The following is a 14,527-nucleotide window of genomic DNA, read 5'->3' as shown; positions in this document are numbered from 1 at the left end:
AACAATGCTAACTGCAAAACATATGTTCGGACGGAGGTTCACCAAGAACATCAATGCGAATGAGTTTTTGAAACTCAGAGGCATTTCCCAAGTCTGGTCCGACATCACTACCATATAACTTCTAAAAGTTAAGATCCTCGAGGTAGTCATAGGTTTGCAGTCCATCATACCGAATATTTCCAATATATTTACCACATATTTTCCTTGAGATAGGAAAATTTCCCTTGGCTTCTGCCACACTTCAAGTCCTTGGTCCTTCATTTCAAATTCAGAAGCCATCTCCCTCTTACATTTGTGAATGAGAGGGTTTGCACCTGTTAGAAAGAGGTCATCCACATACAACACCAGTGTGAGAGGCTTGTCATCTTCAACCTTAAAGTAAAGGTTAGGATCATCTTCACTCCTAGTGAATCCTAGCTTCATCAAGTAGCTATCGATCCTCTCATACCATGCTCGGAATACTTGCTTTAGCCCATAGAGAGCCTTCTTCAACCTGCATACATGAGATTTTCAATCATAAATCTCAAATCCTTCAGGTTGCTCCACATAGACCTCTTCTTTGATCGAACCATGCAAGAACGCAGTCTTAACATCCATCTGATGTAGGTTCCATCCTTGTGAAGCCACAAGGGCTATGATCAAGCGGATGGTCATATATCTGGCAACAGGTGCAAATATCATAGTCTATACCTCCCTTCTGGGATAACCCACGAGCACAAAAATGAACCTTATACTTTTCCATACTTCCATTTGCTGCATGCTTTATCTTGTAAAGCCATTTTGAAGTAACAGTTGTCTTGTCCAGGGTCTGGGAACTACTTCCCAGACATCATTCTCCATAATAGACTCATATTCTATGGTCATAACATCATTCCATAGTTAATGCTTGATGACATCTGAGAATGATGAAGGTTCATTTTGTATGATCGTGCTCATGATGGTCAGGTATCCCTGATACCTGTTAAGTTTCTTACTTTTATGGAAGGTTCCTCAGGGTGCAACATGTCCTTTAGCATCATCAAGTATCCCCCTAAGCCATGAAGGCCTCTTCCTAGAAGAGGAAGGCCCATGTGGATGAGGATCAATTGGATCCATGGGTTCTTCTACATCAGGCATTGATTCATCATCCTTTTCTTTCAATTCCCTGGTGTCGGCTTCTTGAGAGCTACTCAAAGTTAGCAAATTGTCCACCTTGCTGAGAGCCATATCTTTGTCAAAGGTGACATGATGACTAATCACGACTTCCCTTTGATCGATGGTGAACATTTCTTCAGGAGTTTAGGAATCCAATGCTTGATGAGGGCATCGATTTTGTACATATATGGCGGTGATTGTAGTTTCAGCCCATAGAAACTTTGGAAGTCTTTGATCATGTAGCATGGCCCAGACAGCTTCCATCATCGTGTGGTTCTTCCTTCCCACCACACCATTCTACTCAGGAGTATGTGGTGTAGTAGTCTCCCTCTTAATGCCAACCTCAAGTATGCCTGAGTAAACCAATTGTAATATATCGGAGGTCTTGCTTTGGCTTGAGGGGAATGGTCCCCTTTTGAGCTTTCCTTTGGCACATCCCAGACATACACCTTCTTTCTCTATTTGGAATTTAGACATCCCTGTTACCATCTGTCTTACATTGGGTAGAGATTTGTAATGAAGGTGGGTAAACCTCCAATGCCAAAGTTCAGACTGAAGAGATGTGTCATAAGACATGTCACCTAGCAGACTTCCATCGACGTGATATAATGAATCAAAACTAAACCCAAGTGTAAAGGCATATTTAACAGTATTTTTCCATATACGTACCTTGCCATCGCTGAAGGTTACCTTGTAGCCTTTGTCTTCCTTTTCCGAGATGGACACTGGGTTCTTTTTGAGGTTAGGTGCATTTCATACATCCTGGAATTTCTAGCCTTCTTGAATGCTTGTCCTCTTCCTTGATTCCCAGCTCTCCTCTTACCTTTGCTGTTGAATTTGTCATTCCTTTGATTGCCATCAGAGGGATTTCGAGTTGCACCACTGCATACTATACCATGCTTATCTAATCATGATTATCATCATGCTGCCCATGTCCATGATTTTATCCATCATAATGCTGCTCAAACTAGTGTGCATCATCGTCATGCTATCCTATATGTCCATGATCTCATGTTGCCCTTTATGTCCATGATCTCATTTACCATGCTGCTCATGACCTCATACATAGTGACTTGCTTTATCGCAAATGTAACATCGTCATTTTCTTCTAGCCTTAGGTCCAGCCTTTCCTTTTGATTTAGTCCCGGAATTATTTCTTTTCTTTGCATGAGAAGAAAAAACAGTAGGAGGACCTTTAGGCAAGGGCATTTCCTGCTCCTCTACCCTTGTTTGTTCTTAAATGCATCTAGCCATTAATTCCTCGAAACTAGGAATTACATTATTGTTCAGAAGAGTAGTCCTGAACACATACCATTCAGATGGTAATCCTCCGAGAGTTGTGAATGCCATTTCTCTGTCAGTAATGGTTTCCCCAATAGATAGGAGATCGTTATTGATCTCGGTGATTCTTAAGAAGTATGCTTGCATACTTTCATCTTTACCCTTCTTGATTTCCCTCAACTTATTTCTAAGAAACAAAACTTGATTTGCATCATTAACTTTAAATAAACTCACCAGTCTGTCGTAGATTTCCTTGGAGGTGTCTAGATCAGAGATGTAGGCCACCAAGCTCTTGTCGATAGAGTCCTGGATGATCTTCTTTGTTTTGACTTCTCCATTTTTCCATTTGTTTCAGGCAGCAGCAGATGCATTTGATGAAGGTTCAACAATATTGCCTCTTACATGGTCAAGCACTCCTTGATCTTCAAGGGTTAGATCGATAGACATCTTCCATCTGTGATAGTCAGCTTTCTCACGGAGCTTGTCTTCGGCAGGAAAGAGTGTTGAGGACCCCATAGTTCTTTTAGGATAGCCTTGCCAATCTTCTCTTCAATGATTGCTCTTGCTCTTGCTCGGGCTTTGTCTTCACCTCGGCTCTGATACCATGTTAAGTTATGGTATGTTCTATGCTTATAATAGTTTACTTCTTTTTTTCTTATTATATTCCACCGATTAACAATCACATGTACATAAAGTAGAGTGCAGATAGAACATTAAACGATCGACATAAAACAAGCCAAGACAAGGGACACAAGATGTGGCGGCTAGCCAGGGACAAACCCCACAATTTGTGGGGAAACCCTTTGATCAAATCTTCTTTTATCTTCAATAATTTAGCAGAGAGAAATAGTACAATAAATCTGATTCATATCAGCAGTAGCAAACCCTAGATCAGTAGCATCAACATTTGCGGCTTCATTATCAAACTAGGGCAGACCATATCTCACAAACCGACAGTCAGATTGACTTCATTCCACCACCAAAAGTTTCGGCTTCTAGAGGAGGTTCAGATGAACCTACAGCGTAGTTCAGATGATGAGATCTTCTAGGCCAAGCAAGTCAATCTTTACTTCTGCAGTTGCAGCTTCAGTTTCAGCAGTTTCCGGCTTCAAACTAGGGCAGTCGATATCTTGCAAACCGTTCGTCGGATTTACTTCATTCCACCACCAAAACTTGCGGCTTTCAAAGGAGGTTCAGATGAACCTATAGCGCAGTTCCAAAGAGGAGATCTTCTAGGCCACGCAAGTCAATCTTTACTTCTGCAGTTGCAGCTTCAAATTCAACAGCTTCCGGCTTCACATGTGTGAGAGAGAGAGACCCATTTCAGCGCAGTAGAGAAGAGACTCATATCTGCGCAGTAGAGAGAGAGAGATGTGATGAGATGAGTGAGCCCAAATGAGGAAAAGTCCTCTTATATTTATACACAACATTGGTGGGTGAAGAGATGCGACTGTTGGGCTTCTGAGCCTACATGAGTTGTAGGTCGGCTTGAGAATAATTCCATAATCAAAATAAATTCATATCTCCATGAATACTTCTCAGAATTGGATGATCTTTATATCAATCCTACACCTCTCGACGAGAGGAATCTAATAAAAATATTATTAGCCATGAATAAGATGACCCACATGAAGTTTTTCCCTTGTTGCCAATTTTAACAGAAACCCTCGGTAGCATCTACTCTGGCCTTGCTCTGTCAGGTATTGTTCTGACTAGAGTGCCTCACCAGCTCCACTTTGCAATATTCCCACAACCTTCTAAAGCCCAGGAACCTGAAGGTGAGAGCTCCTAGGTTCTGCACAATCCCGGCACCAACAACCCGGCCTCCTCAATGAACCGTGTCAGCCTTCCTAGCTACTACGTGGGTCTGCGTGAGGCTCTTTTTTCCTTCCTTAGCTTCTACGCTGCCTCTTCTCGACTCACCCTTGATGACGCATGTAGTGCATCACCCTTCCCTTGTTGTTGCTTTGGTAGAAAAAACTTCTGGCACCTGAAGACAACTGTTTTCTGCCGCTATTTCTCCACTCGGCTGATGTCTTTAGTCCTCTTGTGTCTGCAATCACGTTCTGATACCATGTTGAAGTTTCTAAGTTTACTTAATTAGAAACCCTCCATGCACTTTATCTTATTTATTCCTACCTACTTGTTATTATACTTAACAAGTTATTTACAATGTAAATATTAAAAATAAACACTAGTGCATGCTCAACATATTACAGATCAGCAACTAATGGAAACATAAACAATCTCATCATATGACACCATTATTCTTGGACTAATGTCCCCGGAAAAAACCAATGTGGGAAAACTGGTGCAACTATTTGAGGGTTTTCTTATTAAGCAATATTAGAGTACAATCTGGGTGTCGAAACTGACCTACCCAACAGAGAATTTCCTTGGCAGTAATACCTCTCAGTTTCTAACAAATCTCCTAGCTGAAACTTGGGATAATCATTTTGGCAGCTCCTCAGCACCAATCTTCCCCAGAAACCCCAGTGTTAGCCTCTCTCTAGACTGCGTCAACCCCTGCGTCACCCTATATGGGTCTGAATCAACCTTAGGATGCCCTGCATTAGCCCTCTAGCCCTTCGCGTCAGCAACGCTGGCCTCTTTGAGGCTCTGTGCAACTCCGTACTGCCTCTACGTGGCCTTGCGTGAGCCCTAGCTGGCTCTGCGTCACTCTCCCTGGCTACTGCGCTTCTCTCCTGACACTATCTCTGCCTCTCTGTCTCTCCGTACTCAATTCCCCTCAACTGCAACTCCCGATCACTAATTCTATCTCTCTTAACAAACCCTGCTCTAGAGAATAGAATGGCTGATCGCTCTGGTGTATTCTCCAAGTGACCCTCAAGCCTCCTCTTATACTTTTCCTGTTAACATATCAACAGCCGAGATTAAGTCCATAATCAATGGTTAAGATTAGATATAGCTTGATCCATGTCTTTTGAATCATTCTATGTTATGAAACCAGCTCAAGAAAAGATAGAAAGATAGATCAACACCTTAGAATTCAGCCTCTTCGAGGGGGCAACCTCCTTTACATTACATAAATGAACAATTCTTGGATGATACAAATGAAAAGACCTCCTTTCTATATATAGGAGTCTAAAGGGACATAACATAATCAAAGCCGACATAACAATAATAATGTAAGGGCACAATAATAACAATAGTTGGCTTCTATGGGGCACAATAGTAACAATATGGGCACTACAAGGGTACAACATTATAATAAGTGGGTTGTACTAATAACAATAAGGGGTTACACTAGTAATATAGTGGCCTAACATTCTAACACAGTTTCATATTAATTCCCATTAATATTTTATTTTCCCTAAGTTTAGACTTAGCGACTCCATTGAAAATATTAATTATTTTAATATCTCCTGAATTGTTTAGAATCTACCCAAACCCCTTCTGGGTATTGGAGATCTCATGTGCCCCAACCTCTCCACCAAATTTCATGGCTATATCACATACGATGCTACCCCAAATAAACAAATTGTTCTCTCTCTACCCCACAGATAAACACCAATGCTGCCTCTAAGGGCCTGTGTCAGCCCCTCCAACTTCTGTGTCACCTACGTTAGCCTCTCTGGCCTTTGTGTCACCCTCTATGGAGCTATGCTCTCTCCTGGTGTTGCTTTTCCTCTTTGCTATGTAATCTTCGGCCTTGGACTAAAGTCCCTTTGTCGAATTGCCCTTCACTGCAACTGAGATCACTAGCTCGATTTTCTAAGCAAACCTCACCCTAGAAAAATCGAACTCTTTGATCAATTCAATGTGTATCCAATTAAGCCTCAAACCTCCTCTTATACTTTTCCTATTGATGCATCAACGGTCATGATCTAATCTCCAATCAATGACTAATATTAAAACAGGCTTGATCCTCATCACTTAGAACCTTCTCAACCATATTTTTACTAATACACATTAAGATTTTTATTTTCCTAAGTTTGGACTTAGGAATGCATTAAAAATATTAATTATTTTAATAACTCCTCATCCAGGTGGAATTTCTCCAAACGATTTCTGGGTTCTGGAGATCTCATGTGTTTTAGCCCCTCCACCAATTTTTTGGGATAGATCAGATCCGATGCTACCCAAAATCAACACTCATTCCTAGCGAGGAATGTGCACTAGCAATACTTCCCCATAGAAGCATTACATTGATCCACTGCATCGGTCCTCTGTGCTGCTGATGCTTGGCCTGCTGCCCTTCATCCACTATACTGTTGCTTCCTGTGCTGCTACCCATGACTCTGCCACTGCCACTGCTACATCTGTACTGCAGCTCCCTCTCAAAATGTTGCATCATGTTTCCCATAGCACTACCACTATTAACTGTTGCACTGCAACTTAGTTGCTAAGAATTAAGCAATTGAACCTTCACCAAAACACTGACATCCTGATCAGTGTGGATGCCTCGTGATCCTGAAGCTACCTCTATTGCTAATATGTTTTAACCCTTTGCTACCACTGAGTTGCTGCAAACTACTTTGTTCCTCTCACACTACTACAACATCCACTGCGTTGCGTCAGACTTTGGCACACTAGCTCTGCCATTGTTGCTCCATCACACCTTGCACCAAATGACACTCGTCATTATCCTATTGTCGTTAAGGGCTCCCTTAGCCATATGAGATCCATGAGTTTGGGCACCTCAAGGATCCTACCCCACTATGGTCCTCCTTACTACAACTCCATGTTGCCCTACCTCTTCTCCAGAGGCACATGAGCATTCATGGCACAATCATCATCCTCGTCTTCCTTGTCTGCTTTCATTGGAGCAACCTTCGATTCAGAAGCCTCCCCCTTGCCCTTCTTCTGAGGACACTGAGTGGCATAATGTCCTAGTTCCCAATAGTTGAAGCATCTGACCTTGGTGATGTCTTTCTTATTCCTCTTCTACTACCCCTATTGTCCTGCTGATGTGATAGCTGCGTCCTCCTCCTCCTCCTTATTGACCCAAGTTACCTTGCTGCTACTCCATGCCTTGGTCAACCTCCTGAGCTCTTTTTGTCAAAGAGATGCCCACATATCCTCCCAACAGGGGAGATTTTCTCTGCCCAAAATAGTTTGGACAAATGTTGCCCAGTCCTTGGTGACTGCATTCACAGCAGTCCTAACCATGAACTTAGGATCTAGTGTAGACCCCACGGAAGTCAACTAGTAGTGAATCCCTTGCAACCTGAGAAGGAAGGGATCTATCCCCTCTCATTTCTTCATCTGGTACTGTCTCAGCTAATTTTTTAATAGCATATTTCTTTGCACAAAAGAGCCCTAGTACAAGGTGGTCAGGGTGTCCCACATCTCCCTTGTTGTTTCCTTCTCAGCAACGTGTGGTACTACATGATCTTTGACCCCATCTAGGATCATGCACTTTGCCTTCACTTGGCCCTCCTCGTACTTATTTGTTGCATCAACATCAATCAGAAAAGCAACCACTTTCAAGGCATAGTCCCTTATGCGATGTTTATCTAGGATTGCTAGGATCCTGGCCTTCCAGATGACAAAATTGGAGGCTCCATCCAATCTATATTGATCCCTCAACCCATTCATTGCCAACTCTGCTAAAAAATAGGATTGGTTCTCTTCTCCCTCTCCTACTATTGCTCTAGCAAGACTTGGATTTGGATTTCTTTGGCACTAGAAATCCTCTAAGGAACAAGCTCCTCTCTAGAGTCCCTTTGAGTCCTGATTTCCCTATCGAAAATCCTCCCGCCAACCGTCGAATCACTTCCTCTCCAATCCTCCTTTGCTGTTGCAACCCGGATCTAGATGTCTTTGGCTAGAAATCTGTTAAGGCAGTGATTCCCTCTACCTTGGCTCTGTCTCCATGGACACTGCTCTGCACCAACAGAAACAACATCCCACCAGCTCTTCAAATCAAAATGTTCTCTGCTCCCTTAGCCCCTGCAACTAAACAATCTAAGCCCATATGGCTCTGTGCAATCACTGCGTCAGCTGGATTAGCTCCTCCTAGCCACTGCATCAATCCTTCTTGGCTCAGAAAGATGAGGTGGCACTACGTGAGCCTGACCTGCGCCCCCTCTGCTTCTGCATTGGCCTAGATAGCTGATGCAACTATTGCATGGGCTCCTCCCAGCTACTGTGTCACCCTCACCTGGCTCAGAGTGTTGACCGAGCACTGCGTGAGCCTCTGTGTCACTTTTTTTGCACTGCGTCACTCATTATGTGTCTTTGGCTCTAGAACAGTGTTTTCACTCAGGACAACTGCTTTTCTACTGCAAATTCTTCTGATTTCTTGGCTATTGTCTTTAGTCTCATATGATCTGTAATGCTCAGATACCATGTGAGAAATTTTGAATCTACACATAAAAAACCCCTACTGCAATTATTGGCTTAACATATCCTACTTGTTCTTTGCATTAACAAGTTATTTAATTACATAATCATCGATGAAAAACACTAATGCAACCTACACATACATACAGATCATGAAATGAAATAAACCAAGACAATCACGCAAGGGACACTATTATTTTTTGACAATCGTCCTCAGAAAAACCCAATGCGGGAAAACCGATGCAACATATAGAGGGTTTGTATTATTAAGCAAATTCTTGAATACAACTAGGGTTCCAAATGTGGCTCACCCAATAGAGAATAACCTTGGCAAAAGTACCTCTATCTGGAGACAAATATTTCAGAAAATCCAACAAGTGGATGATCAAACCCCATAGATGACAAATGTTGTCCTGAGTGCTGGGCAGCGATGGCTGCTCCAAGCTCTGTGTTGGAACTACGTCAACTCCTCTAGGAGCTCCGTCACCCTCTCAGTGAGCCGACATTACCCATAAAGTCAATACATTTAACTGGACTCTCTCTGCCCCACAGACAAACCCCAGTGCTGCCTCTAAGGGCCTACATCATCCCCTCCAGCTTCTGCATTGTGAAAATTTCTAAACCGAAATTCTACTACAGTAACTGATTTATTTCACCTACTTATTTATCACAATAATTTATTTACGAAATCCTTTCAGTAAACATTAAATAAATTCTACTACAGTTATCACATAATTTCATAGAGAAAATAACAGTGATATACAAGCACAAGAATCAATCGCATCAACACAGTTGTTTTGGACAATCGTTCCCGGGAAAACCCAATGTGGAAAAATCGGTGCAGTAGATGATGGTTTTATTAACCATCAGCAACAATTTCTTTACAAGGAATGATTTTACAGAGAAATTGAGACACTTCTAAGAGAAAACACCTGAGACAAAGTTCCTAGAGAACGTTTGATACCCTGGAGACCCTTCACCCACCTCTGCGTCACTTCTGCATTACTCTGCGTCTCCTTGCGTAAGGACTGTGTCTCCAGTGGCGTTGTATGCCTTCTCTTCCCTCTTTTTTGTCTCTCGATAGCCCTATGTCACCTCCTCCTCAGTCATTGACTGCTGTTGACGCCCTCCTCTTCCTCCACCCTGCAACTCTCCCTCTAAAATCGATCTCCTTATCAATTTCTCTTGGGATATTGAGTATCTGCCCAGTGTGTTTCCAAATGACTCTCAAGTCTTCTCTTATAATTTTCCTATTGATGAACCAATGGTTGAGATTAAGTCTCTAATCAACGGCTAAGATTAAAACAGACTTGATCCTCGTCTCTTAGAAGCTCCTCACCCATATATTTATTAATAACCATTAATTTTTTTATTTTCCTAAGTTTAGACTTAGGAACCCATTAAAAATATTAATTATTTTAATAACTCCTCATCCGGGTGAAATTTCTCCAAACGATTTTTGGGTCTTGAAGATCTCATACGTTCTAGCCCCTCCACAAAATTTTGGAGCTAGATCACATCCGATGCTATCCAAAATCAACACTCTCTCTTACTGAGGAATGTGCTCTATTAGTACTTCCCAATAGAAGCACCACACCGATTCACGACATCGATCCTCTGCATTGTTTGATGCTCAGTCTATTGTCCCTCATCTACTGTCACTGCTACATCTGTATTGTAGCTCCTTATGAATATGTTGCATCATGCTGTCCATAGCACTGCCACTGCTAACTGTTGCACTGCATCTATATTATCCGCTTCTTCTACTAAAACAGATTCTTCACCATCCCCATCTTCTCCTTGAAATAAACAAACTTTGTTCTTCCCAGAGCCTTGGTGAGAATGTCTACCACTTATTCTCTAGTTGGAGTGTATCTAAACTGTACTGCCCCTCGCAGGACACAGTCTCTTACGAAGTGACACCTGATATCAATGTGCTTCGACCGATCATGAAATACTATATTCTCATAGAGCTTGATGCAACTATGATTATCACACAAAATACCGGTCGCTTCCATCTTCCTCCTGAATATATTCACAAGAAATTTCCTAATCCATATGGCTTCACATGAACTTGTGCTAGTTGCCATATATTCTGCTTCATCTGAGCTCAGAGCCATGGTTTTTTTGTTGGCATTATGATACATATGTTGTACTTGATGGCAACCCACTCATCTTAGATAATAAATTATAATGTAGAGAAAATTTCATGCACTTATATGCAGAGAAAAGTTTATTTCATGTAGAGAAAAGTTCACGCACTTTTATGCAGAGAAAAGTTTATTTCATGTAGAGAAAAGTTCACGCACTTTTATGCAGAGAAAATTTTATTTCATGTAGAGAAAAGTTCACGCACTTTTATGCAGAGAAAATTTTATTTCATGTAGAGAAAAAGTTCACGCACTTTCATGCAAGGAAAAGCGCGTATATGTTGGAGAACTTACCTTTGGTCCATGGTAGTTAGTCCTTGGTATTTGAACCTATGGTTTTGGACCATGGTACCTCGTCAGAAGTGTTGATCCCAAGTATTGGGTTTGTGGTATTGGTTTATTATGGTTTTGGTCCGTGGTATTGCATGTAGAGAAAAAGTTCACGCACTTTCATGCAAGGAAAAGCACGTATATGTTGGAGAACTTACCTTTGGTCCATGGTAGTTAGTCCTTGGTATTTGAACCTATGGTTTTGGACCATGGTACCTCGTCAGAAGTGTTGATCCCAAGTATTTGTTAATGGTATTAGTTCGACAATTTTTCATCCTATGGTTTTGGCCCGTGGTATTGCATCCAAAAGTGTTGATCTCACGCACTTTCATGGTTGGTTCATGGTATTAGTTCGACAGTTTTTGATCCTATGGTTTTGGCCCATGGTATTGCATCCAAAAGTGTTGATCTCATGCACTTTCATGGTTGGTTCATGGTATTAGTCCAACAGTTTTTTGATCCTATGGTTTTGGACCGTGGTATTGAGAAAGGACTAAGGTTATAAAAGAGGAAGGAGATCATTTGACAAAGCATATTCTGAATTATTGAATATCTGATAAAGTGCTAGATCTGGAATATTGTGATTGGGTTATGGTGCAGATCTGGATTTGAATGAAGAAGGAACCTGAGCGTAAGGAGAAGGATAAGTTCTATTGATGGGTCAAAATCTTAAGGCTGGAATAGTGGTATCTCTATATGATTTTGATCTGTGATATGTGGCATACGCTTGATCTATAAATCTAATAATCTGGGTCTGAATTATTGATGCATGTTTTATTTTACACATGTTATGATCTGGGTATGTCTGATGTATGGAACAACTGCAAAGTTATAAGGAAATATTTGCAGATCTGTATGCGGGTTGGCTTTGGTGAAATAAGAGATTGATGATGCAAGTGTAGTTGATGTTTTTTTTATGTTCTTGGATCCAGTCTGAAAATTAATGAAAAGTGGTCCTTGAAAGAAAAGAAGTAGGGGGTTGTAGCTCCCTTCCAGGAGAGACTGGAAAACGAGAGAGAGAGTTGTAGCTCTCTGCAGGTTGTAGCCTGCGTACTGGTAAAGGACTGCACCAGTACAAAATCATTGTAAAAGGAGTTTCTTATTAAAAGAAGATAGAGACATATTGCAGCAGGTGGTTTTCACCCACATTGGGTTTCCACCTTATATCTGGTGTTCTTTTGTGTGACTATTTGCTTTTCTTGTTCCTGCTCATTATTTTATGATTCTGACATACAAAGTAATGATCAATATTTGAAGAATTATTCAAAGTATAAATAAGGAAGATATATTGAAAAGAATTTGATAATACTGATTCACCCCCCCTCTCAGTATTATTTCCAACAATTGGTATCAAAGCAGGTCCTTCTGAAGAAGCTTGATTGCTTGAAGGAAGATCTAACATCATGAGCAACTACGAGAGGGAAGCATCAATCAGGCCATCGATTTTTGATGGGACAAACTTCGTATATTGGAAGGTAAGAGTTACTGCCTATCTTCAATCTTTGGGTACAGAAGTATGGGACATTATAGAAATAGGGTATACTTTTCCATCAGCTACTCCTACAGATTCAGCTGAGAAGAAGAAATATGAAACAAATGCAAAGGCGGTTAATACTCTTCTAGGATGTCTATCTCAATCTAAATTCGTGAAGGTTATGCAATATAAATCCGCAAAAGAAATATGGGACAAGATTGTTTTGAGCTACGAAGGAGATGAACAGGTAAAACGTGCAAAACTTCAAACCCTCAGGATTCAGTATGAGAATCTCTGAATGTATAATGATGAAAGTGTGGCTAACTATTTTATTCGTGTGGATGAGATTGTTAATTGTATGAAAAATTTGGGTGAAGAAATAAAAGAGGTTGTTGTGGTTGAAAAAGTTCTAAGATCTTTGTCACCTAGGTTTGAATCTAAAGTTTCTGCTATAGATGAAAAGGAGAATCTACAACATCTTAAAATGTCACAACTACATGGAATTCTAACTGCTTATGAAATGAGAAAAGGAGGTCCATCTGACGAGAAAGAAGCTGCCTTCAAGGCTTCAGGTAAAGGAGAGTACTATGAATCAGGACATGGGTCAGAAGAAGAATAAGAATCAAATTTTGTCAGAAATCTTCAACGGGGTGCTGGACGGTTCAGAGGTAAGTTACCCTTCAAATGCTTTTCTTGTGGAAGAGTAGGTCACTATGCTGCCAAATGTCCTCATAAAGATAAGATCGACAAGGGAAAGGAACATATTAGATGGAACAAGAAACAGAATGCAAATAAGAAAAGCTACTACACTCATGAAGACAGTGATGGTCTATCAAATAGTGATGAAGATGAACGAGGTAATGACTATAAAATTTTAATGGCATTTGAAGATGATGATTACATGGATGCTATAGATGTGGATAGGTTTTATGAAGAGATTTCTAGACTTAAGACATGTATAGAAGAAAAGAATATGACCATTGATACTCTACAATTTCAAATTGATGAAAAAGAAAAATATCTTGAAAAGTTAGAAGGTGAAATTGTTGGCCTTAGAAAAGAAATTGAGAAAACAAAGGCTATTAATCTTAAGTTTGTCAAAGGATCTGAAACTCTGGATGAGATCATCAATGTACAACGTTCTCCGCTAAACAAGACAGGTCTCGGGTATAATGGAGAAACATCTCAAGCATCCACCTCAAAGAGTTATCTTGATGCAGCAAGAAGGAATGAGCAAAAGCACAATGGAGATCATCAGGTAAAGCAGGGACGAAATACATAAAGAACGAACAAAGACTATCAGGTAAACCAGGGGCAATCTGTCTTAAAGATGAACAAAAGCTACAACCAGCCATAGGTAAAATCTTCTCAATTTGCTTCAAGAATGGATGACAATAGAAATTACAATCATTTGGCCGGTAGATTTGATAATCGCAGAAGTTTCTTCAATGGGCAATGTTTCTCTTGCCATAACTTTGGTCACAAAGCAACTCAATGTGTTGCATATAAAACAATCATGACTAGATAAGCTCAAAAACAAAGAAGTATGATCTAGATTACAAAAAGGACCTATAACAACTTTTCGGCTCTTGAAAATGAAGTTGAATGTTCTATTTGCAATAACTTTGGTCATGAAGATTTTGAATGCAGGAGCAGGTTTCAGCAGACAAAGGAACAAGCCTCAAGCACCAGAACATGGAGAATAAAGGAACCACAAACAGAAAGATGTGGGATAGCCTTTTATGCAGAGGGACAGGAAAATCTATGGTACATCGACAGTGGATGTTCGAAGCATATGACAGGTGATAAAAAAAAACTTGAATCATATTCTGCTTTAGAAAATGGAAAG

Source organism: Pinus tabuliformis, chromosome 7 (genome assembly GCF_031772625.1).
Source record: "Pinus tabuliformis cultivar Carrire ecotype Pingquan chromosome 7, CPIR1, whole genome shotgun sequence".
NCBI classification, from domain to species: Eukaryota; Viridiplantae; Streptophyta; class Pinopsida; order Pinales; family Pinaceae; genus Pinus; species Pinus tabuliformis.
This window is presented reverse-complemented; position numbering follows the sequence as displayed.